Below are 25791 nucleotides of genomic sequence, written 5' to 3'. Positions count from 1 at the left end.
TCAAGCAGGCCTTTTGTTGCAAACTCTCAATTTCTAATTTGGTAGCATCTTTTGATTATGTATCTATTGACAACTTTTTAGGTGCTTCTGATTTTTCTCCCTTATGTCCTCCATTGACATTTGTACATGCTTTTTCCATTGATTGGAAGTGAATTTTGATTTGAAAAAGGTTGTGCAACTTGCTCATTTTTTATAGATTGTGATAAAGCTTCTTGTTGACTTCTGACATGTTAAAACTTAACATGACCTATTGACTCAAAATATTGATTTGCATCAAATTAGTAGCATTTAATTCTACATCTATTGAGAGATTTTTGGGTGCAATACATTTTCTTTCTTGATATACTCCTTCATCAACATCTGCATTTTTCTTTTGATCTTGGGGCATCTTTAAGCTTATTTTCAGTTCCACAAGAAGCTTTCTCAAAACATCTGCTAAACCCCCAACTTCATTCATGAAAAGAGTAAAGGTAGGAAAATTTCCAAGAAACTGTAGCATATACCTAAATAGGACAAGCTCTACCTTTAAGAATCATAAGACATAAATAACATTGTTACATGAATAAGCATAGAACAATTGTTGTATTGAAAAATATATTGTCAATGAGAATAAAGGATGATTTTACCACTTCCTTCAACATAACAAAAAGGTAGCATCATCATCATATGTAGCACTAAACTCTGTCAAATAATGCTCTCCTTTTGGCTAATTTTACATTCTTCAAATTGCAATACAAACCAGAACTAAATAATAATACACACCAAATTTACAAGTTTGTTTCAATACTTTGTTAACAAAACAATGAGGGTATGCATGTACTTCAAATACACTAACAAAGAGGCCACAAATTATACAAGTTCAATATTAAACATACAATACACAAATAAGGTAGTTATCCATATTAAAAAGACAAGTCTACTTTCCAATGAATCATAAATAATATGATCATCATTAAAGAAATATCAAACTAATAAAAGGTCCTTTATCATCCAACTTGTATTATAGTGAATTAGAGTTCTTTGTGGGCATGATCCATTGAGTCTCTAAAATAGAATAACTACTGATCTCAAGAGGATAGCTTTGAAACATCAAGTTTCATGGAATCTTGGTCATTAAAATTTTGCAGACCCAAGGAGGTCTCAACAACATCAAAATATTTTAATGAGAACAGGGAAACCTTCTTTGTACATATGACCAAAGGTTTGAAAGACATCATTTCAAGAGTAGGGTAGTTGGTAAAATGACCATTACGGAAGGATAATAAGTATTTAATATTATATTAATGGAAAATTTAGTATTTAGTTTATTAGATAATTTTTACTTTCTTTGTCATTTCTCTTGCCAAAGAAGCCACATCTCCATTTGTAATAACTCTTTTATGAATTATAAAATATTGTAACATATCCAAGTGCACCATATTCTAGTTCTAATGAATGCATAAAGGACAAGTTATAACATTCAAGGCACTAAAGTTTATCTATTGCATAGAAGTACATGATGCACAAAATTGCAAATAGATCATGGTTTATGATAACTCAACAAATAATACAATAAAGATTGTCTCTAATAGTTCAATATTATCTTAAATAGGTTAATAGTATATTATTTCCATTTTAGAAAGATATTTATAAAGATAATTTGAAATATAAATACAAAATAAGACATATAGCTACCCGAGTATTTGAAGATCTAAAGATCTAGTGTGGCCATGTACTAAGCTAGTATTTCCATAAGTGTTGCAAGTGCAAATTTAGTCTCCTTCCTAGAAATAGGAATGCTCTTGGACATGATTGTAGTAAAGTTCACAAACTACAAAAACATAAGTAAAACCTTTAACATAAGAATAGACTTCTAAAAATAAATGCTCACAATGTCAACTATATCTATTTTTATTTTCAAAACCAAGAAAATTAATAAATTACCTAGAATTTGTCAAAAGACTAAGCCAACATGTTATCAACAAAATTTTGCAACATGTCCCAAGATCCATCATCAACACCAACCAAGACAATTGAGAGTGGATATTCACTACATGAGTCATAACAATACATACATTACAACTACAAGTTTATAGAATGGTTATTAGCATTTAAAATAGAATGGTTATGTACATGATATTACCTTGATTACACTATTGCATTGACTATATTCTGTTCTTGTGGGGTCAAGTTACTATTTTTGATATCAACACTTCTTGCTACCTATAAATATTTAACTTGTATTAAATCAGGTGACAGGCAAAATACATAGAAGCAAAAGATGGGAAAAACATCATCAATATGCCCACACAAAAACAAGGAAAACTTATAGAAAGATAAAAGTTCAAGAAATCAATGATCAACATAAAGAGAGTCTAAGGGTGGGTACAAGCATAACAATAAGGACAATGTGTGTAGTGTAAGTGTATGTTACATATAATTCAAGAATTCTAGTAAGTAAATGCTTTTTGTCCAACAAGATGAAAGAAGTTTCGATTTGTTAAATTAATAGTAAATTTGAAAAGAAGCATAAATAAATGATATACAATCCATCCATATGCAATTATCAAAAGAAAATGACCCACTTTGCTCCACAATAAGGATCACTACTTCAATGATTGGTGCAAAAGATATTGTCCCTAGTAGAAAAAGAAAAATATGAAATACATTAGTAAATGGCATAACTATATTCAATACATATTGGATATATGAACAATATAAATATGAACCCAATCAATCATTCCATAAAGACATACTTTCTGAGCCCAAGACTTTAATATACAAGAGATTCTATGTTTATATTTTATCATAAACATCCAAGCTTAATCAAATATAAATCCTTACTAACCAAAAAGTCATGGTTGGGGACTATTTCCCTGTATCATCTTGGTGCTTCTTCAAATCTGTTACATAAATTACCATCTGGATAGAAACTGAACACGTGTTGGTCATTAGTTGAAGTTGTATGATGCAAAAAGAATTTATTATTAGTGAAAAGTTTTTCACTTTGCCTCCTGTGAACTCTGTAAAGTGTCATATGAAAACAAATTGGCAAGATAATATGAAAAAAACTTTGAAACTTACCGTCCCCAAAACCAAAATAAGGAATTAAGTTGTCCTCGTCAAAAGTAGACAAGGTTCATCCAAGAATTGAAATTTCTTGTTCATAAGGATTTGGATTATCTCCAAGATGGTGTAAACTTTGCTAATTAAAAGACTTCACACCTAACATCCATAATGATGGTTATATTTTTACTGAAACAAAGAGAAGAAAGCTTGCAGAGCTACCAATTGAAACCAAGGAAAAGAAGAAATGCTATACAACCTCACATGAAACATTTCTAAAACCAAAAAAAAATTTAAATCATTGACAGGGCAAAGGAAAACTTGTCCACTCATTTCTTTTTGTGAAATTGATACCCACAATCAAGTTGGATGATTCAAGGCTAGCTTGTGCAAGAGCTTCAATCACCTACAATAAATATAGAAGCATTCCAGAGTCATATTTTTTTGTAAAAAGGTTTTACATAATAATTTTTAAAGATAGTAAATTTTTAAGCATATAGAAAGCTTCTAAATTGAAAAATGTTGCAACATTTTAAATAAAAAACCAAGTTTCTATAGATACAGATACAAGTATCATAAAGAAAAATGAAAAATAAAATACTTAATATATGACAATTTTCTTCAAAAAATCATAAGCTTTGAATATCACAAACCCACCACTTTTGAGAGCTTTTAAATTCAGTTCATTTAAATTTTATTAGTCTAAAATGTTGAGCATGGATTATAATCTATTATAAAAGTCAAAAAGTATTAATGGAAACCAACATCATGAGACAATCTATTTATCCTTTCAATACCAAGCCATGACCCTTGTTGCCAACTGCACCTCTTCATAGCTTAATCACTCTTGATGATGTAATGACTATTATTCAATATACTACCTTTCTTGAATAGGATCTATTATGAAGGTTGTATGACTTAGTCTGCATATCAAACATAGACTCTTATTCTATATACATATTCAAATTTCAATTCTCTAGTATTCATGTGCATGTTGTATATATTCATGTATGCATCATTCTACTTTCAATTCTATAGTATTAATGTGCTTGTTACATATATTCATGTCAGATTTGAATGTTGTATATATTCATGTCTTCTATTATTCTATTTTCAATTCTATAGTATTCATGTCCCTACTATATATACTCATACTTTGTTGTTTTCTTATCCTCAAGACAACTACAACTTTTCTCTTAATTTTGTGGTCCTATTACTATCTCCCAGATAGAACTTGCATCGCTTAAATTTTTCATGTGTCATGATACAAGCTATCCTTTGGTTTACATAAATTGTCCCTTTTCATAATGGGAGCCTCTCACAAATGAACACTAAAATGTGAATCTCAATCAGTTGTCCTTTGACTTACTCCACTTAAAAAATATTTATAGTTCGATAAAATAAAATTCTTAAGGAAATAGAAGAAAATGTTTGAATTAATGCTAATTTAGAAATTCAATATTGATAAAGTTGCACAAAGATCTTGTTGTGGTTTCACAATGCATGCCCCATTTCTTAGGAGAAATGGGGACCCCCTAGTTTTGTTTTGTTTTCCCAGACCCCTATTCTAGGGTCTGAGTCTTTTTAGGGTTTTATCTAGAGTCTAGGTTTTGCTTGATCCTCTGCTTGAAGAGCCCATTTTCCAAAAACTAAGAATTTCAAAAAGAAATGTGATTTTATAAGGTAAAAGGGCACACTAGCACACCCCACAAGGTGCGCTAGTGTGCTAACTGTGCTAGTGAAGGAGAACTTCCCTTTGGAAGTGTGCACCTACTTACATACACTAGTGCACACTCCCAAATGGTGTGCTTCATCCTTGGCCTATAAAAGGTTAGGACCCCTCCCTCTTCCTTACTCATTTATCTCATCTAGATTTTGGTGAGCACAACTCCGCACCAATAGAGGTGCACCATCTTTGGGATTCCTGCACACACAAACACAAAAGACCTAAGTCAAAAGGTGAGTACTTGTGCACCTTTCAAAGGTGTGCAAGTGTGCACATCTTGTATTAACAAACCTTAAAAAAACTATAAAAACATCTAAGGGAAAGGTGCGCATATGCACACCTTTAAAACTAAGAACCCTAAGACACAACAATAATGGTATGTAGGTGCACACCTTTTCAAGGTGCACAACTATGCACCATTTAATTTTGAAACTTAAGAACACTTTTCACAATAAAGGTGTGCACATGAACACCCCAAAAAGTGTGCATGTGTGCACCCTTATTTTTTAAAACTTTCTTTGGTGTACTAGCACACCTAGTGCACCCTCAAGGTGTGCTAAAGAACTACCTATTAGAGGCATTAATAAGGTCTTTGAGAATTTTTCTGATGTTTTTGCATCCTAGGTCTAGTATTTTAGTAATTAGGGTTTTTTTAGGGATTAAATTTCCACCTTCTAGACTAATTTGTTTCTTTTTTAAGCAGATAAAATGGCATCTTCCTTGTCCTCACTCATAGTGAAGAGTGTTCCAAAACCAGTGGTCTTTGAGTTTCAAGGTGTCCAATTGAAATCTCACTTCCAAGATGTGCATTCAAAGATTTGGGACACTAGGTTAGGTCATATTTATTGGAATGCATTCATGGTACTTTGAAACAAGCCAAATGAGAGATCCCCAATGATTTTTGCACTTATCAGATTTGGGTTAGTTAATGCAGCCTCATATCTTACTTCAGTGTAGTCTTCATAAGTTGTTATGGCCTTGGCAGAAAATTATGTGACAGAAGAAAGAGTGGTGAAAAGCATAATAGGAGAGATCATCTTAGATCTAATACCTAAGAACATAGAGAAATTCTTTCATCTTTCAAAGGTAGATCAATATATTAGGTTGGCTTATCATCAAGTAGAAAGGTGGTATAGGGATAATGAGTAGAAGGCAACTGAAATCATTCAGTCATCATATCTAATCGATAGAACACTAGTGGGGTGAAGAGCAAGAAATTTTCACATGAAAGGAGGTTATATGAAGGATGATATTGGATACTCCATAGTGCTCTTGAGAAGGATTATGGGATTATGAGTAGTAGGGCACTTGAACATCTAGATGGTAAATTTCATTGAGACCATTAGAAAAACTAAAATGCCAATTGATTGGGTCATAATTCTTAGTGAGAATTTAGATGAATAGATGGTGGATGTCAAAGCCTCTCCAAGGTTTTATATGACTTCGTATTTGGTATATTTGTTAGTAGCAAGGACTATGGACTACCCAATATTTTTCAAATGGGGAATGCAAGATGCTAATGCCTAGCCTTATATGGTATACCCCCAACTGGTGAAGAAAAGGTTGTCAAATTAGAGTAAAGAGTACATGATAGTGAATGATGCCTTCATTTTTGCAATCATTTGATTCATTGAAGGTGATTATGCAAAAATGATGTTAGAAGAGGCAACAATAAGAATTGTAGAAATAGTTGCTTACTACATCTAGTTTAAAACATTCACCTACTTAAGGGTAGTGGGCAAAACTATTAATCCTAAGAAGCTCCCTAGGTATCAATGTGATAGACTTATTTTTCTAGAGATTACAGGACAACTCTCATCTGCCTATGATAGAGTGATGAAAAATTATAAGAAGACCTGGGTATGGACCATCACCATAGGTTTGTTTGGAGTCAAGAATAAGTAGGATATCATGAATTTTGATTTAGAATAGGGTCAATATTCCTTGGAAGACTATAACTCCCCTCATCCATGTTTTGATAGGATTGGTAGAGTTCAATAGTTGGTAGGAAAAAAATTTGAACATGAAGATGCCATAGGGGATCATTGGATGAATGCAGTGGATGGCTACAATATTTAGAAAAGGGATTATTGTAGGATGACTCTATATTTGGTAGGAAGTACCTTGAAAATAAAGGTCCCATTTAAGGTTATTTAACAAGACACTTCAAATGTCCTAGAACCCCTATATAATCAGGATAAGATATGTGACCGGATGATCATGAACACATAAATTGATAGAGAAGAAAATGTAGATATCAATCATGGGGTGAGGCATATCATCCAGTTGACCAAGGAATGGATTAAGAGGCCATTCAAGTTGGACCTAGTTCCTCAAATAGTAGTCTTCTAGGCCATAGCTCACCAAGTAAGGGGAAGAAGGATGGAAGTTACAATACCAATATTTACAGTCCAATCTCCAATTAGGTTAGAAATGGTGCATCAACATGATAGGGAAGTTGGATACTATGAAGTAGAAAAAAGAAATAATACAAGAAAAAGAGATTCTACTTAGTGAGATGAGCCTAAAGTTGAAGGGACCCAAGCTAAGGAAGCAACTCAAGCACCTAAGAACCAAGAGCCTAAAAATGTAGAAGCCACTCAAACTTAGGATAATCCACAAGTGCTACTATTAGAACATGGACAAGGACCTAAAGAAGAAGCACAAGAGGTGTCCCCACATGTTTAGTAGGAATAAGCCTCTCCATTAGCTCCTAAAAGAGCTAAGACTAAAACTCCAATAAAAAGGACTAGAAGATAGAAAGCACAAAGAAAGGTTATTCCTATTCCTTTAGTCCCAAAAACCACTCCTAAAGAAGAGTATGAAGAAGATGAAGAGGATAACCTTCCCTTGAGTCAGAGGACTCTCCTAGCTAGGGTTAATGAGGTAGAAAGAAGAAGGAGTTCCATGGTATGCCACTATCTATTCCCACACAACCTATTTAGGTTATGACTTTGGAGGATGAGTAGCAATAGTGTGTTGATGAACAAGAGGGTCAAGAGACTAATATCTTTAAAATGTCATATTTTTATTTCATTCCTATGGGTACTGAACTCATAGGTGATAAGATAAGGGATACACCAATAAATTAGCCTTTGGGAGAAGATTGGATTCAACTACCAACTTTTCCACAAGGACCTCTAAGTGTCCCACCATCACCAAGTTAAGATTTATCTTTCTTGGATAAAGGTTTAACCACTCCTCTCCCTCCTATTAATGAAGAGAAAGTACAAGTTGTGAAAAAAGAAGATACACAAAAAATACCCATGGATGAAGCATCAAAAGAGGGGAAAATATATGAAGAACCTCAACAAACTTCTCAAGATACATTGGTGAAGACTATCAACTCAATAGACACATGGATGCCTGATGTAGATCTCTCATAGAAAGAAAAGACTCTGGAGAGGAGCGATAAGGCAAAGGGTCTAGCGGTACAAATCCTCTCTTCATATAAGTATATGTATCTAATGGGAACTACTCCAAGATAGTTGAAGAAAGAGGTGATGGTTAGGCATAAAAGGCAATTTCATTGTAGTGTGTATGAGGGAATGAAAGAATTAGTTGAAGCCCTCAAGAAACATGAGCTACCTATGGGTGATGCACGAATATTGGCCTTTATTATGAAGAATCAAAACTATGATTTGTTCTATCATATTTCCTTCCATCCTCTACATGTAGATATTGAAGATCTAACCCCAAAATGTTATCATATTAAAGAGGTCTTGCTAGGAAAGCCCACTATAGACACTACTAAATTGATGGTCACTATAGGAATTAAAGAAGTGTTTAACCACCTAGAAAAAGATGATTCTGAATTGTTGAGGCTCCAAAAATAGAATGAGCTTCTAAGAGGCTATTTGCATGAAGTGGTTGGTCCTTTGGACCCTAATAATCTTGAGGTGACTCTAGGTGCAACACTTGACTGAAAGGAGAAGGCAATTCAATAATTGGATCCATTTTTAAAAGCATGTTAGCTATGGTAGGAAAGTTTTGAGGAAAAAGGTGTGCAAATAATATAGGAGAACCTTAAACTATTGAACCATATGAAAGTTAGTGTTGATAGGCTAGTTTCTATATTGGACCAAGATTTTGGATTAATGGACAAGGTACATACCTGAGGTAAAGATCTTCAATCATTATAGTTAATAAAAGGCCATAGGTATCATGTGCTCATGGATGTATATACAGGAGATGAATTGGATAAGATAGATGATTGCATCTAGAAGATTTTCACTAGTAATAAATTAATGGAGATATTACATGTGGATATTCATAAGCTCAAGGATCAAACCCAAGAGTAGATTTTGGAAGCTTAGAAATATTATAGTGATGCTTGCCATGACATTTTTGAAGATGAGTCAAGGGATAAACTCATTTCTATGCAAGAAGTTGTCAAAAAAAATTGGAAGACCTTTGAGGAAGCTTCAACTAATGAAGACATTAGGAAATATTTTAAGAAAGAGGAGGCATTGCTAGAATTGGATGTAAAGCTAGAAGACTTTGTTGAAACTTGCATAGAAGTGGGAAACTACTGGCAAGTAGTAAAGGATAAGTATGATGCTTTATATTTTCCATGTTTAACCCAAGTGATGGATATTATAGATAACTTAAAGAGAAAACATCCAAACATAGCTCTAGTATAAAGGGGAAAGAAAACCAAAAGCTAGAATTTTAGTTTTGACACTTGGAAAGTTTTGATTTTTTTGGACTTGCCACTAAGGTGCACTTCTCCAAAGGTGCACAAGGTGTGAAAGGTGTTCCTCTCCAAAGGTGTTCTTCTCTAAAGGTGTTCTTGAAGTTTTTGAAGAAGTTAGAGGTGCGTGCAAAGTTAACTGCCAGTTTCAAATTTAGAGCTTTCCATGCACTAGAAATGCAACTTGACAATAGTTTAACTCGTACAAACATCTAGAGAAGGTTGAGCTTCTATATTTTTCATTTCCAAGGACTCCTACATCATATAACATCTTCCTTCTTCTTATCTTCTTTCATTGTTTTTAAGTCATGTAAAGACTCATCCACCCATTAATTAATATAAACAAGGGTGGAGTCCTACTTAGAACCTCTTAGAGAATCAATTTGTATATAATTAGATTTATTTTATTAGTTTTTAGCATGCATTTTCATAAATGAATCTCTCACTCTCAACACAAATTGAGGAGAGAGTTGCCTATAAATTGATAAATTAAATATGTATTTTAGGTTGTTATTTTGATGCAATAATATATGTTATTGGTGCTCTCATTCTAAGTGTAGTGATTCTTGTTAGAGTGTGTTATAATTTTTGGATGTATATTCATGGAGTGTAATGGAGGCAATGGTTTTTTTATATTATTTTGATTGAGTGATCTTTAAATTCTGGTGTTTTCCACGTGTTTACAAATTTTATTGATGTACTAAGTAGCAGAAGAGATCACCTACTATTCATGTTGGAAATATTATGATAGGATAAGTTACTAAGAGGGGAGGGGTGAATCAATAACCAATAAAACTTAATCCTTAATTAGCAATTAATCCTTTATGAGTATTCTAATCTAATTGCATGCATGAGAAACTAAAAACATTAAAGCATTCATAACACTTTTACACACAATTTGGTGACCCAGAAACCTTCCAAATAGAAAGTAAAACTAGGGTGGGGATGATACCCACAAGCTTTAGTACTATAGTATAAAGTTGGCCTATTAAGGCTTACAATGATCACTTCTAATGATCTCCCCTATTAGGAGCAATAAGAACTATTAGGTCCATCGTGCAAAAGGATTTACAAACATACATTGAAGTATGCACTTAGTAAAGAGATTTACATAAGACTGTTAAGTCTACCTTATGAAAGGATTTGATTGATCCACCTATTAGGACAAAATAGTAGCTGATCTTTGATCTACAACTTGGTTTGCTGAATGAGATTCTTTTGAGTATAGTAATCACCTTGATGTGATAGATAAACATTTGTTGCTCCTTATAATCTTATCTTCTTATTACATTACTTCCATATCATACATTGGATGTGATATAATACATTACATATATACCAATCCAATTTAAAAATTACAAAGTCAGCTACAATACAAGTTTACACAAAAACCACAAAGTCAGCCCAACTACAGGAACTTAGGTTCTAGAGACTAGCTTGGTGAGGTTTTGATACTTAACATCCACTATCAATGCTCAACATCATTATGCACTCAATAGACGTAGAAGCTTGGTCCATACTAATCACCTCCAAGTAGTCTTGAACTCAATCTGCACTGGTGACTCAACGAATACTATGAAACCTGGCATATATATCGAATTTCTATATTCATACTGCATAGCTTGGTCAATGTTATGATCATGAGCTTAGTATAAATTGAGTCATTAGGTTAACACTGAGTGGCTTAGTTAACACTAGACTCACATCACATCAACTATGAACTTGGTAAGCACTGCACAACTCAGTTTGCACTAATAAACTTGGCATACACTAAGATGCTTGGTTTATACTATTGATCAACACCTTGGTAGTAACTACTCAGTGCAAATTGAATATTGTCCCTTGGACTCAGTAGCAACTAAAATGCTTGGTTAACACTATTAACTATACAATGTGCTTGGTAGATACTTATAATTTGAATAAGTGTATGTCACTAATAAAAAATATGACTATAATGTCAACAATCTCCCCCTCTGGCATTAGTGAAAAAAACACTTATTAGTCAAAATTGAATTCAAAATGTTCAAGAACATCTTTTATCCATCACCTTATGTCTCTAACTTAGTAGAGTATACTATTTTTGAGATTTTTCAAAATTGGTTTTGTAAGAGATGTACCTCTAAGTATCTGTACATGAATAATATTATAATGCTCCCTCATACATAATATATAGTATACTATACATCTTTTCACATCTAATATATACATTTTCTCCTCTTTTTTGTACATCTTCTCCCCTTTACACAATATAGATTTTCTCTATGATATACATCTTCTCCCCCTTTTTGACTTTAGTGCCAAAGATGTATGCTATATATATTACATAGTAATGCCAAAATATGGCAATAAATTTGAATGTACCTTCAAATTTAATGCTAATGTCTTGTCCCAATTCTCTTGCAACACCTTGCATGTGTGCAATGCAATTTACACTTCTGTTGACAGTTCTATCATGTGGTCTACAATGGAGAAGTTGTTGTCATGGATAAGTGTTTTAGCATGTGCAATGTGTTTCTGCAATGCATCCATGTTTGGGAGAATCATGCCCTTTATATCTATCAATGTAGTTCTTATTCTTGCCTCTTCTCTCAACAATTCTACCTACATATTAGATAGGAATCTAATCTTGTTGTAATGGGCAGAGCTATAGCTTGGGTCAAGTTGCAACTATTGTGCACTTACCTTTAGATCTTCATCAATTTTTGATAGTTTATCTTTTATTTCCCTAGTGAAATTTGAGATATCATAAAGTTTACTAAATAGTGAAGACACATTGTTGCAAGAGGTCTCCAATGAGCCTAGAATAGCAGATAATTTTACTTGATGGATAGCAATTTGTTGAGCAATTAGTTCCCAAAATTTATTCTCAAACTTCTTCTTAGCTCTCTAAAATAATTTCTCTTGTCCATTCAAATCATCATTGAATTTTTGGACTACCGCTACTACCTAGTTCAAAATTGGTTGAGAAGTATCAACATTTGTATTTACTGCCACTGTAAGGATATTCTTTGCATCTTCTATTATTTGGAATTCTTTGTTCCTTTCTTCTCTAAGTCTCTGTTGGTTGGCTTTCTTCTAAAGAATTTCCCGAAAAACATGCATCTGATCAGGATTGAGATTTGAGATGTCCCAATTTGGAATTATAATCTCCTCATCAAGATTTATGTCTTCTTCCTTCTCTTTTCCTTTACCCAAAAATTTTGTACTCAATTGAGAATTGGTTTCAACTATCTTTGTACTTATTAATTGCATGCCAAGAAGGGAAACAATTGTAGAAATAGTAGGAGTAGCTATAGATACTACACTTATTACTGAAATAACTATAGTAGAAATACCGAGATTTACCAAAACTAATATAGAGGGAAGTGTTGGCTACTTAGTAGATTAAGTGCTTGTTACTTCAGTCAATGTGGTGCTAAGCTAGATAGGTGCCAAGATTGATTGAGTGCTTGCACTTCTAGTGTTAATCACAATCAATCCTACTGAAGCTTTCTCTGGGCTTGATGTTTTCAGTGTTTTTCTTGGTAAATTAGGAAGTGAGGCTATGACTGCTATAACAATTTTCTCTAGGTTGGTCTCCTTAGTATCTTGAGCATCTAGTAAATCTTCCTCAGTAGCTTCATGTCCCTATTCTTCTTCCTCATTGTCTATATTGTCAAAATATGTAACTTCTTCATTATAAATTTCCTCATCCTTTTCTTGTTCATCATCATCTTCATATTTTTCACTAACACTAACCACAAAATCACTTGGCTTGTGAAGAAGATAAATGTTCTTCAATGTGTTTGTAGCATTCTTCACTACACGTTCAATGTCTTTCAATAGTACAAGGCAAGTGTTCAATCTCAAAGTAAGCTTTTCTTTATTCTTCTTTAGAGATTCATTTAGCTCCTTGTCATCTAAACTTGGCATCAGTTTCCTTAGGATCTGCTCATATATGTCTATTAAATTTTTCATGGCATTCTCTCATCTTGGCTTGATCTTCTCCATTCGAATATCAGGAATCTATTGAGCAAGCTGGTCTAGAGAATACTTCCATTTACCAATTTTAGATATTATCAATTCCTCTATTTGCTTCTACTCCTCTATAGTCCTAGTCTCATACTTTAGTGCCTTGAAATTTTTTATGCCAGATCTTAATTCTAAATTTGTCATCCTTTCCACAAAATTAGGTGGAGGCCTCTTGAAGATTACATCTCCTTCTTTATCTGCTTTCTTCCTAGATGATCTTCTTGTAAACATAGTAGTAGATGTCTTGGTAGACTTGGTAATAATTACCTTATCTTTCTTCTTTAGTGGCTCTTCATCCTCTAATTTCTCTTCATCTTCTACTTCTTCATCCTCAATATTATCCCCTTTACCTTCAATCAACATAAGGGTGGAACTAGTTTTTAGTTTGGCATTTCTCTTCTTTCCTTTGTTGATTGCCTAAGGGAGTTTGATTTTAAGTCCAATTCTAGCCTTTGCCTCATCATAAGTGCCAAAGTATATAGATTTAGGGTCAATAGGCTCATTAATAAATTCCTCAATAATCCTTGGTTTCATCTATGTTTACCTCATAACCAAGAGGTTTTACCCATATCGTCCTTGGTCTAACTACTTGAATATATACTTTGTCACCATCAACAATGAAACAAACATCATCTTTGTAATCATCAACTAGTCTCTTGGGGATCTTAAATCTTTTATTAATCTTCTCTTTGAATGCATCAAAGTACTTGTCCATAATACTTACATACTTCTCTCCCATTTCAGCTATATACTTATTGATCTAATAAAGAACAGGTACATCCTTCCTCCATACTACTATACCTTTAGATGGGAAGAAATTTTGTACATAAAAAATAGACAAGTCAAAAGTGAACTAAACTTACAAGGATTGTTCTTAAAAGTTCTTATACTATCCATGTTCTTGTTGAACTAGTTCAAAATCAACTTGGCAAGGTCAAGTGATAGGTTATTCTTGACCACTTTGTATGCTAAATACATTGCTTCGCATGACACGTTGTTCAGTTTGCTCAAGCTGTAAATCTTGTGAGCTATGAGATGTATCCTAAAATTAAGTTCCATGTTTGTAACATAGCTGATCTTCATTCCCCTTCCATTCCACTTGGCAAGGGTTTTCTTTTCTAGTTTGACCCAACTTAGGGTTTTGGTCATTTTTTCTTTTGTCAACATAGGAAGACTAGTGATCTTATGGATCATCTTCTTGGTTATCAAAATAGGTTGTTCCAACCATAGGTAACCATTATGCACATGATTAAGAATATATCTTATCCATTTCATTTGAAAATACTATGGCATATGTGGAATGTGATTTAAATGTTTAGTTTAAAGATGTTGATGTTTCGGTTTCAACACACCATTAATGCATAATTCCTTCAACAATTCATCCATCTCCAACATTCCAATGTCTTGAATAGCACATTTAAAATGTGAATGGATATCATTGATCAAATATACCTTTGGTGGAATTTTCAAGTGTGCTATCCTCGGATCTAGGGTTTTTGCAATACTAGGACTCATCTTAAAATTTGGTGCCTTCCACTCTATTCCTTGAACTAACATGACTTAACCTGTCTTAGATTCACTACTGATGGATGTCATCTTCACTTGGTAGGTTTTAGAGAATTAAAAAACCTTTAATAACAATTCTCTCAAATCACTTGAATGTTCTAAGAATTTCTTTGCACAGATAGCTCTCAAAAATTCATAGTGAGTAATGACTTTGATTTCTCCCTTTTTCATCAAATTTTGACATGAATGCCTCATATAATTGTTCACTCAAACTATAGATTGTCACCCACTTCACCTGCATTGAATGCTCAGTAGATTCTTCCATGAATCAATAACCACACAACAAATATAGTAGCTCCTGACCTTTCTCGATGGGGTCTTATAACCCGACCTTGCTCGATAAGGTCTGTAACCTAACCATACTTGGGAATTATTTGCATCTTTTACTCAATGATCTCTTTGCATCTTGAATGCTGATTTGGATATTTCATTTTGCTAACTAGAATTGATGTGAGATATCTTCAGAATCCTAGTTCCAATTTTCCTATGAGAGATCAACTAGAAATGGAGTCACCCAATTCTTGAGTGACATTATCATCATTGCTTGAACTTGTATTCTTAGAAGATTTTGGAACCTATTATTGTCTCATCTGGTTTCTAATGTTATAAGCTTTTGCCTTCTTTTTATCTTCAATTCTTCAAGTATTCATATAGTTCTTGGTAAGATGACCAAATTTTGTAGAAATGAAACATCTTTTGGTAGTGTCTCTTGTCCTCATGTGATGTTTTACACAATTCATTCAAATGTGTCCAAATTCTCCACAGTAGTGACATCTGCACCAAGTGTTATATTCCCAACCAAATATAGCTTTCAAAATCTATTATGTTGGGTTCAATATCTTAGTTTTGTATTATGAGGATTTGTGCCCATGCTTCTTACATTTATGACATTTTCCTTCAAACTTAGGTTTTGTACAAATGAAACATCTTTTGGTAGTGTCTCTTGTCCTCATGTGATGTTTTACACAATTCATTCCAATGTGTCCAAATTCTCCACAATAGTGACATTTGCACCAAGTGTTATAGTCCCAACCAAATATAGGTTTCACAATCTATTATGTTGGGTTCAATATCTTAGTTTTTCATTCGGAGAATTTGTGCCCATGCTTCTTATATTTATGACATTTTCCTTCAAGCTTAGTTTTTTTTTACATTCATTTACCCTATGACCATGTTGATTGCAATTGTAGCACTTTCCATTGAATTTAACTTTCCCATTGCTCCACCATTTGTTTGATGTATGACCTATCTTACCATAGTGATTGTAGGTAGGTCTTTGATTCTTTTGAGCTCCTTGCTTGGATGATTCACCTTCTTCTATATATCCAATTCCTGCTTTTCTCTTTTGTCTATAATGGCTTTTCTCATTCAATTGATTCATGCCTGCTTGAGATTTCATCATCGTCTTAGTGGTTTTCCTTTTAGTGTTTAGATCATTCTACAATCTTTCATTCTCTAATCTTAGATTCATGATTTCTTCATTTGTATTGGTGAGTTGATCAATGAAGTCTATCTGCTGAAGGGATAGCTATTGAATTTCATTGTTCTTTCCTTCTATCTCTTCTTTTATCTTTTTTTTCTCTTCCATGACTTCACACAATCTTACTAACTAAATTTCTTGCCCTCTTCTTAGTTTTATCACTTCTTGAAGAGTACTATTCTTTTCAAATAGTTCTTTGATTACTTCATCAACTTCATCTGAATTGTTTGAATGGATGTCTTCAATTCTTTCTTCAATGTAGAGTTGGTCATTCATTTAGATTGCAAGATCTTTTATTATTTTGAGGGATTGAGAGAGTTGCTCTTTTTATTTCTTGAGTTCTCAAATAGCTAATTCTAAATCTAGCTTCTCATTGTCAATAGTCTTGTCAAGTCTGAATACCTCCATAGCCTTTGATCTTTTCTTAAGCTATTAAACTTCTTTCCTGAGAACCACAAAGCTCTGATACCAATTGTTGGAAATATTCTGATAGGTTAAATTATTGAGAGGGGAGGGGTGAATTAGTAACCAATAAAAATTAATCCTTAATTAGTAATTGATCCTTTATGAGTATTATGATCTAATTGCATGCATGAGAAATTGAAAACATTAAAGCATTCATAACACTTTTGCACATGATTTGGTGACCTAGAAACCTTTCAAATAGAAAGTAAAACTGGGGTGGGGATGATACCCATAAGCTTTAGTATTTTATTAAAAAGTTGGCCTATTAAGGCTTACAATGATCACTTCTGATGATTTACCCTATTAGGAGCAATAAGGACTGCTAGGTCCACTTTGCAAAAAGATTTATAAAAATACAATGAAGTATGCACTCAGTAAAGAGATTTATATAATACTATTAAGTCTACCTTGTGAAAGGATTTGACTAATCCACCTATAAGGACAAAATAGTAGTTGATCTCTGATTTATAACTTGGTCTGCTAAACAAGATTCCTTTGAGTATAGTAATCACCTTGCTATGATAGATAAATCTTTGCTGATTCTTATACTATTGTAGCCTTTATAATTCACTCTTCTAATCTTTTCTTCTTATTACATTACTTCTCTATCATAAATTGGATGTGATACAATAAATTACATATATACAAATCCAATTTGCAAATTACAAACTTAGTCACAATACAAGTTTACAAGTAAACCAAAAAGTCAGCCCAATTGTAGAAACTTAGGTTCTAGAGATTGGATCAGTGAGGTCTTGATACTCAAAATTCATTGTCAATGCTTGGCATCACCATGTACTCAATAGATGTAGAAGCTCGATCCATACTGATCACTTCCAAGTAGTCTTGAACTTGGTCTGCACTGGTGACCTGGTGAATACTCTAAAACTTGGTATAAAAAACTGAATCACTTGACTCATACTATATAGCTCAGTCAATGCTATCACTATGAGCTCAGTATAAACTGAGTCACTTGGTTAACACTGAGTAGCTTGGTTAACACTAGACTTACATCACATCAACTACAAACTTAGTAAGCACTAAAAAACTTAGTTTGCACTGATAAACTTGGCATACACTGAGATGCTCAGTGTATACTACTGATCAACACCTTGGTAGTAATTGCTCTACAAAAATTGAATACTATCTCTTGGACTTAGTAGCAACTAAAATGCTTGGTTAACACTATTAATTATACAATGTGCTTGGTAGATACTTACAATCTAAATAAGTGTATGTCATAAGTAAAAAACATGACTGTAATGTCAATAGTTCATACATAGATTTTTATCTTGCATGAGTGCACTTTCCATGGCCTTGTGATCTAATGAGAAGTAAAACATCTTATGGTTACTAAATTCCCATCTACAATTGCATTAGTGGAATTAAGGAAGTGTTGCTCTTAATTTCATTGGTTACCTACTGATCTTTTAAAAAGCTTAACTTGCAAACCTTTTGTTTCTATGGCTTATGTCTGTTAGGGATTTACTTTTCAAGTCATTTTCTTAAACTTCTTGTTACCTTATCTTTTTTATTTTATTTTACAAAAAATTGGTTAATTTAGGAATCCATATAGTTGCATAGTTAAAACTATATTAATTATAAATAAAAAAATAGAAAAATATATTTCTTTTAGTATGGATACTTTTTTGAGATAGCAAGTAGATTCTGTTGGAATTAACAAGTGGGAAGATTTAATTTTGAGAGGGCGGGGGGGTGTGAATAAGAAGTAACTAACTTTAAACTTCTCAAATCCTTTTAACTAAAACCATTCGCATGCATCTAATTTATCTAATAAACTTGAAAGTAAAGACATGCATGAAAATAGATAACACACAAATTTGGTAACCCAAAAACCCTCCAAAATGAGAAGGTAAAATTGGGGTGGGGATGACACTCACAAAATATCACTACATCAATGTCTAACTATTCAAGGTTACAATGTTTGACAACTTCCAATGGTCTACCCTATGAAAGTCCTGTCCTGTTAAAGACTTTACACTCTATAAAAAGTGACGTGGTTAAAGGATTTCACTACCCTACTAAAATTGGGCCTAGTTAAAGGACTTTTATACATTCACTTGGAATGCCACCTTGTTAAAGGATTTACAAATGGCTACTAGGCCAACCTAAGTCCATAGGATTTCCATATCTAATACAATTGCTAGAGAGTATTAGAAAGTCTTTGACCTGATAGCTTTGCAATCTTCAATTGCTAATTCTAGATCCTTGTTTTGCTCTTACTGATATGATCCTTGCTTGATTTGATATGTTACTCTACTAGGTTCTGATACTCTATTCTTCAACAACTAGATTTTGCTATTTTTCTCTATTCTTCACTAAGTTTTTTTCCTTTGTACACTTCACTATATTTCACCCATACATATGCTCTCCCTTGCACACACATAATGGGGTTTCATTCTCCTTTTAAATATTTTGAAGACTTAGAGTTAGGTATGAATCTACGATCAATATTGAATCTTCATTTCTTGCTCATTTCTTGCACTTTTCCTATTGGTTGCATACCTTCTACATTTTTCTTATTGGCTACATGTTGATTACATAGGTAATGCAAGAGATTAGATCTTATCTTCAAGATCCTTTGAGATTCATCCCATGTCGGCTCCAAAAATGGTTTACATCTAAGTTTGTGAAGGTACAAACTCATATGCTGATTTTGTGTTACTCGGTACATACTAGTTGCTAATGCTCAACACATATAGGAAAATTGGCTCACTTGGCTTCTATAGCAATTCTATTTCACTTGGCATCTATAGTGACTCAATATCTATACTTTGCTTGGCACTTGAACTTTGCTCAGCACCTAAAGATTGCTCAACACTTGAAGTTCACTCGACATCTATTGAATTCTTTGGCTTGGAACACACTATAGCTCAGAAAATTTATTATACTCAACATGAACTTGAGAATTGGTTAAGTGTGTTGACACTCAAATGTCAAAACCAATTTGAGACTAACAATCTCCCCCTTTGACATGAGTGGCAAAAACACTTAACTAAACATTATCAATTTGATCTATATTAGTATACTACATATTCTATTTAGCATATGTACAAGACTTCAAAAACTTATTCAAAATTTTGTATACCTCAAAATCTTGTAACCAAAAATCTTGTGCTGAATATGTCTCATGCTAATATATCTGATACTCTTTGCCTTATCTGCCTTTGTTTTTTAATCTATGTGTATCCTATTTCTACTTCCTATACTCTATATCTACTCCCTATCACATCTTCTTGTAGCTTTGAACCCTTTTGGCTTTATTTCTTCCTTAAAATGTGAATTTGAATATCTCCCCCTTTGGATATTCTTTATTGCTTCCATCAAAGAATGCATTGTGTAACTATTCTTATTTGCAGCTGCCCCAAAACATTATATCTCCCCATTCTTATTAGATGTAATAATGAATTATATTCCCCATGAATATATTTCTCCCCCTTTTTATTTACATGCTATATCCAAAACATTATGTCTCCCCCTTTTTGACACTTATCTCAAAGGGTCTAAAGGATAAATAGAATATTTTGCAAAAAATGTTTTATTTACCTCCATAATCATCTTAAGAGAAGCATCCCAATTGTCTAAAGCTATCTCCAATGACTTGTATTGGATGGCTGTCTCTGCTGCAAGATGAACAAGGCCTTGTAAAGTAGAAAGATTAAGATATTTCTTTCGAATATTTTTTGTGTAGGCTTGTTCCTTATGGAGTACTTCTAGATGTGGGGTTATGGAAGATTGAATTTGCATCAATTTGGCCTTAATATTGGCCTCTTCTACTTTCAACACTACTAATTATTTTTGTGTGTGAAGTGTAGCTGCAAAATGCTTCTCACTCTGAGCTAGATCTTTTGGTAGCTAAGTGCTAGAAATCTTTAGATTTCATTCCAAGCTCAGTATCCTTTGGCTAGTTTCCTATGTGAAATATGAGGAATCACACAAATTCTTTTATAATGAGAATACATTCTCAAGTACTTTCTTCACTTTTTCAATCTTCTTTGCTAGTTCAACTTGTGAAAGTGCTATTTCACTTGATATTTTCTCATTTGCTTTCATCTAAAACTTCTTTTCTAATGATTCTAATAATTTAACATTAGTTTCTAGGTCCTCATTCTATACTTAGTCCGCAATGTTGGATAGTTGCTCCATTATGGGCTAGGTTTCATCAGGTACTTGCAAGCTAAATGCATCAAGAAATATTTCTTTTATTTCCATGAGTGCTTGCTTTTTCCTAAACTCATTTATGAGTATTTCTTGTTTCTTTCTCCTCTCTAGTGCCTCTTGCACTTCATTTATCTATTTTAGATTCATGGTTCTTGAGTCATAACTGGGTATGACTATTTCTTCATCAAGTGTAGGGTCTCCATAGTGAAGTACCCTTGCAATCTTGGTAGAGCTTGAGCTTGGTGCTCAGATTTGCAATGGTATTGCATCAATGCTCAGCTTCTTATTAGGCATCCTTCAGGTAGGCAAGTTTACCAATGTTTGTATTGCCTCTTATTCCTTAGGGGTTTTCTCTTCTCCTTTCTCCTCTTGTCCACTACCTTTATCAATGATGATAATTTATGGAGGTGCACCTTGACCTTGTGTAGTAGGAACATCTTGTCTTGTTTGTTCCTTTTCTTGCTCCTTGGCAGTTGTTGTCACTTTTTTTGTAGAATCAACCATAGCAATTTTTTCTTGTTCTTCTTGCTCTTTGGGTTGATCTACTGTAGTTGTGGGAGGTTGTCAAGATTTTTCTTGTGTGCTTTCTCTCTCCCTTGTTATTTCTACTATAGCTTTATGTAACTCATCAACACTCATCAAAATGGGATTTGTACAAAGTTGTGCTTTGCAATGTAGATTAGTGAAGGATTTGAGATCCTCTTCAGTTAAAGTATTGATGTTCTAACCTGAGGCATTAGGAACATCCTTAACAATTACTGTATCTATAGGTGTTGTATGTGGAGGACTTGGTGGTGGTAGTTGGGTGTCTTGGACACTCTATTCAGTCTGCTACTCTTTAGTTATTGCCTCTTCACCATGTGTTTTCTCCAATATCTTTTTTTTTGTCTCTTTCTCTCCTTCATCTTTTTCTTTCTCTCTTTCTTCCTCTTTATCATTCTCTTCTTCTTCTTCATCATTTATACCCTTAAATGGGTCTTCCTACCCTTCTTTCATAGTTATCAAACCATATATTAGTTTCCCTAGCCGTGTGGACTTTTGGACAACATCTTCAATTTGATTCTGCAAAATTTTGAAGGTTCTGTATTTGGGTGCAAATTTTCTCCCATTCTTCTTACTAGACTTTGTTATTTGACCTTTATTAAGGTCTAGCATTACATGAGCCAATATAGAATATCTTATTTCTTTCTCCATTTTGAGACAGTAATGCCACTTATTCTCAGCTAATGAGCTTAGCTCCTTAGGCATTGAATTATCTAGTTCAAGTGGGGTAGTCTTGAACATAGCCATCATAGTGTAGATGGATTCTTCCACTATGTTTTGTTGTTCCTTTGACAACTTATTAAAATCTATGGTCTTTAGATTAGATAAATCTACATTATCTCTAATATTATTGCAAATGTTTTCCAATTTAGATGTGGCAGAATGGCTTACCAATCTAAATTGATCTTCATCACATTTTGTCCTCTCCTCGTCTGATTCTGGAGGTGCAACATACTTTCTTCTCTTTTTCTACTCTACAGGTCCCCCTTGTTTTGTTGTCTTATGTTTTTCCTATTATTTTCCCCCTTGTGTTGTAGCCTTGGTGTTAGCCCTTGTAGTTGGCTTGGCTGGATTCAACTTTATAGCCTTCTTCTTTCCCTTGGGCTATGCAGCTGGTTGCTTCTAAACTTTTCTTTTCTTTTTCTTAGCTTTGGGTGCTTCCTCCTTAGCACCTTCCTCTTCATCTACATCTTCTCCCATATCTTGGGTTAAAGCAAGTGGCCCCTGATCTTGTTCTTCTTCATCACACTTAGCATCTTCACCTTCTTATGCAGTGCCTTCTCCAAATTTAGCTTTCTGCTTCTTAACTAGCTTATCTTTCTTTTTCAAAGTGGAGGTAGTCTTCAACTCCATATCTAATTTTGATCTTACCATGTCATAAGTTCCAAAATGTGGTGCATCCTTGTCAATTTCCTTTGCCAATAACGTAGTTATTGCTACTAATGGTTCATCTATGTTTATTTCATACCCAAGAGGTCTTAACCATCTCACTCTTAGTATGGTAACTTGTATGTATGTATAGTCTATATCTACAAGAAAACATACTTCATTTACATGTTTTTATACTAAGGAAACTATAATTTTGAGCCTTTTCTTCATTGTTTTCTTAAAATCTTCAAAATAACTAGTCATCAAGGTCTCAAAATTAGCTCCCATCTACTCTATGTATTCATTGACTTGAGCTATGATTGACTTGTCATTTTTCCACGCCACTTTGCGAAAAGAAGGGAATTCATTATAAACATAAAAGAAAATATATATCAAAATAGCACCAAATTTGCATTGAGCTCCCTTTGTTCTTTTGATTAAGACTAGATTTTCATTGATCTGTTGCAGTTGCAGCTCTGCAAGATCATATGTATGACCCTTCTTCACTAGTTTGTATCTTACATCTACTGCAATACAAGGCACACTATTGAGTCTACTGAACTGGTAGAATTTGTGTGCAATGACCATAATAAAAAAGTCAACTAGAGGGTCTTGGATAGTGTCAATTGTCATCCCTCTCTTATTCCATTTTGCACCTATGTTCTTCTCAATTACTTCCTTAGAATCATTCCTAAGGGTCTTCAGCTGATCTAGGGTTGGATACCCTATCACTCTATGTACAATTCTCTTTGTGATTTTTATAGGGCCATCCTCTAACCATAAACTACCATCATGCATTCTACCCAACACTAGTCTAATCCATTCAATCTTGAATACTATAGGAAATTCTAGGGTATGCATTAAACCCTTCTTCTCAATAATTTTGTACTCTTCCTTCAACACTCCATTTTTAGACAATTTCTCATATGCCTCCCTCATTTCCATGTCACCTATAGCTCCAATCTTGTAGTTATAGCATTTCCTTACATCTTGAACCATTACAACCTTGGCTGTATGATGGATAGGGCTCCAACTAGGTCATTTTTGTATGCAACCTCTGGATTGGATGAAAATCAAGTTGTGTGACCTCTTTGGAAACTAATTAGACTTTAAATAATTCCTTCTCTTGAGTTTTTCTAGAGCTAGAAGCTATTTTACACAATCTAGAGTTTTAATACGAAGAAAACACGAAACTGCGTAGCTTGACATAGTTGTAAATACCTTGAAATTGATGCAATTGTGCTTGGAATGTTGTTGAAATCTTCTTATACACTAGATTCTCTACTTGGGATTTTCTCTATGCTTTCTCTTCATTCTCAATGAACAAAAATGATTGAAAATACAATAACATACCTTATTTTCATCACATTTAATGCTCGGTACGTTTACATATATCCACTTGGTTGCTGAAGGATTCTACATTACCAGGCTTCCACTAGAGTATTACTCACTCGGCCTCAACTGAGATTTCTTCTTCACTCAGCTTCCTCTATCAACTCAACTCATACAGTCTTTGACAATCAACTCAGCTTGTACAACATTTTTACTCGATATTTGAGGACAACTCGGCAACACTTGTGAAATCTTGAATTTTTAACTTTGCATCTTTGTTCATGTTGATCTATTCTTTTTTAGTACTTTCTTTTCTAGGAACTAATCTTTGATAAAACTTTATAAATCAGTCCCTTATGCCTTCTCTTGCTTAGTTTGATGAAGTGTGACCACTTGGCCTATTAGGTGAAGTGATCCCTTGATTTGATGTGCTACTCCCATCTTTCTTCTTCCATGTTTTGTTCATTTATCCTTTGATGTGTTCAACATCTATCTTCTCTTTACCTTTGTCATTATTTGAGTTGGGTACCTTTGACTTTGTGAAGCAATTCCTACTGATATGACTAGTCTTCAAGAAACTAAAACATGTGGTTTGGCTCAACCATCTACTATAGTTCCTTCTAAAATGTGTCCTTATGCAATTTTTAGGAATGTGTCCATATTCTTGACAATAATGATAGCTATACCTAGTGTTGTAGTCCCAATTATAGTGATGACCATGGTTACCTTCTCTAGCTACTTGATTTGGTTTCCACATAGGTTTTGATCTACAATCAAAAGCTCCATGTCCATACTTCTTTCAATTGTAGTAGTAACCTTCAAATTTTGGTGTTCTGATAGTCCTAGTCCTATAGTTATGTGTTTGATGTCCTTTCTTTTTACACTTATGACAATAACTTGCATTCTTAGGCTTGTAATGCTAATGGGCATTTTTTCTCCTACATAAATTAGAGGTATGTCCCTTTTTACCACAAAAATGACAAGTAGGTTTAGTCTTCTTACCTTTGTTACACCTTTCTTCTATAGTTTTGGATGACTCCTTGTTCAATATTGGTGTAACCAAGTCCTGAAGTGTCATTGCTAGCCCTTGGTGATTTTAGTAGCTGCTCAAAGTACTTGATGGCCTTATTGGATTTGTTGAAGCTTTCTACAATCTCCTTCTCTCTTTTCTTATCATTTTGCAGTTGTTCGTTTTGCATCTTTAGTGTAGAGATCTTAATGTCCTTGACATTTAGTTCATGATGTGCATTCATCATCTGACTCAGGGTGTCTGTTTGCATGTTTGAGATTCTTCCAAGCTCAATTGACTTTTCTTCTAGTCTGTTGGCATGGTTTGTCTTGTCCTCTTCTACCATAGCCTTGTCTTCAATGGCTCTTTTC

The 25791-nt window shown here is 33.7% G+C and overlaps 1 pseudogene; it reads right to left on the bottom strand.

The window, feature by feature from the left end:
* Positions 1–1690: 1690 nt before the first annotated feature.
* On the bottom strand, positions 1691–14990 carry LOC149571329 (E3 ubiquitin-protein ligase RGLG1-like; annotated as a pseudogene).
* Positions 14991–25791: the final 10801 nt, after the last annotated feature.

The sequence above is a fragment of the Cupressus sempervirens genome, chromosome 2, assembly GCF_028749045.1.
Source record: "Cupressus sempervirens isolate cs-2001-9-10 chromosome 2, ASM2874904v1, whole genome shotgun sequence".
Classification (NCBI taxonomy): Eukaryota; Viridiplantae; Streptophyta; class Pinopsida; order Cupressales; family Cupressaceae; genus Cupressus; species Cupressus sempervirens.
Note: the sequence above shows the minus strand (reverse complement) of the source record. Positions and strands in the feature narration are given on the sequence as shown.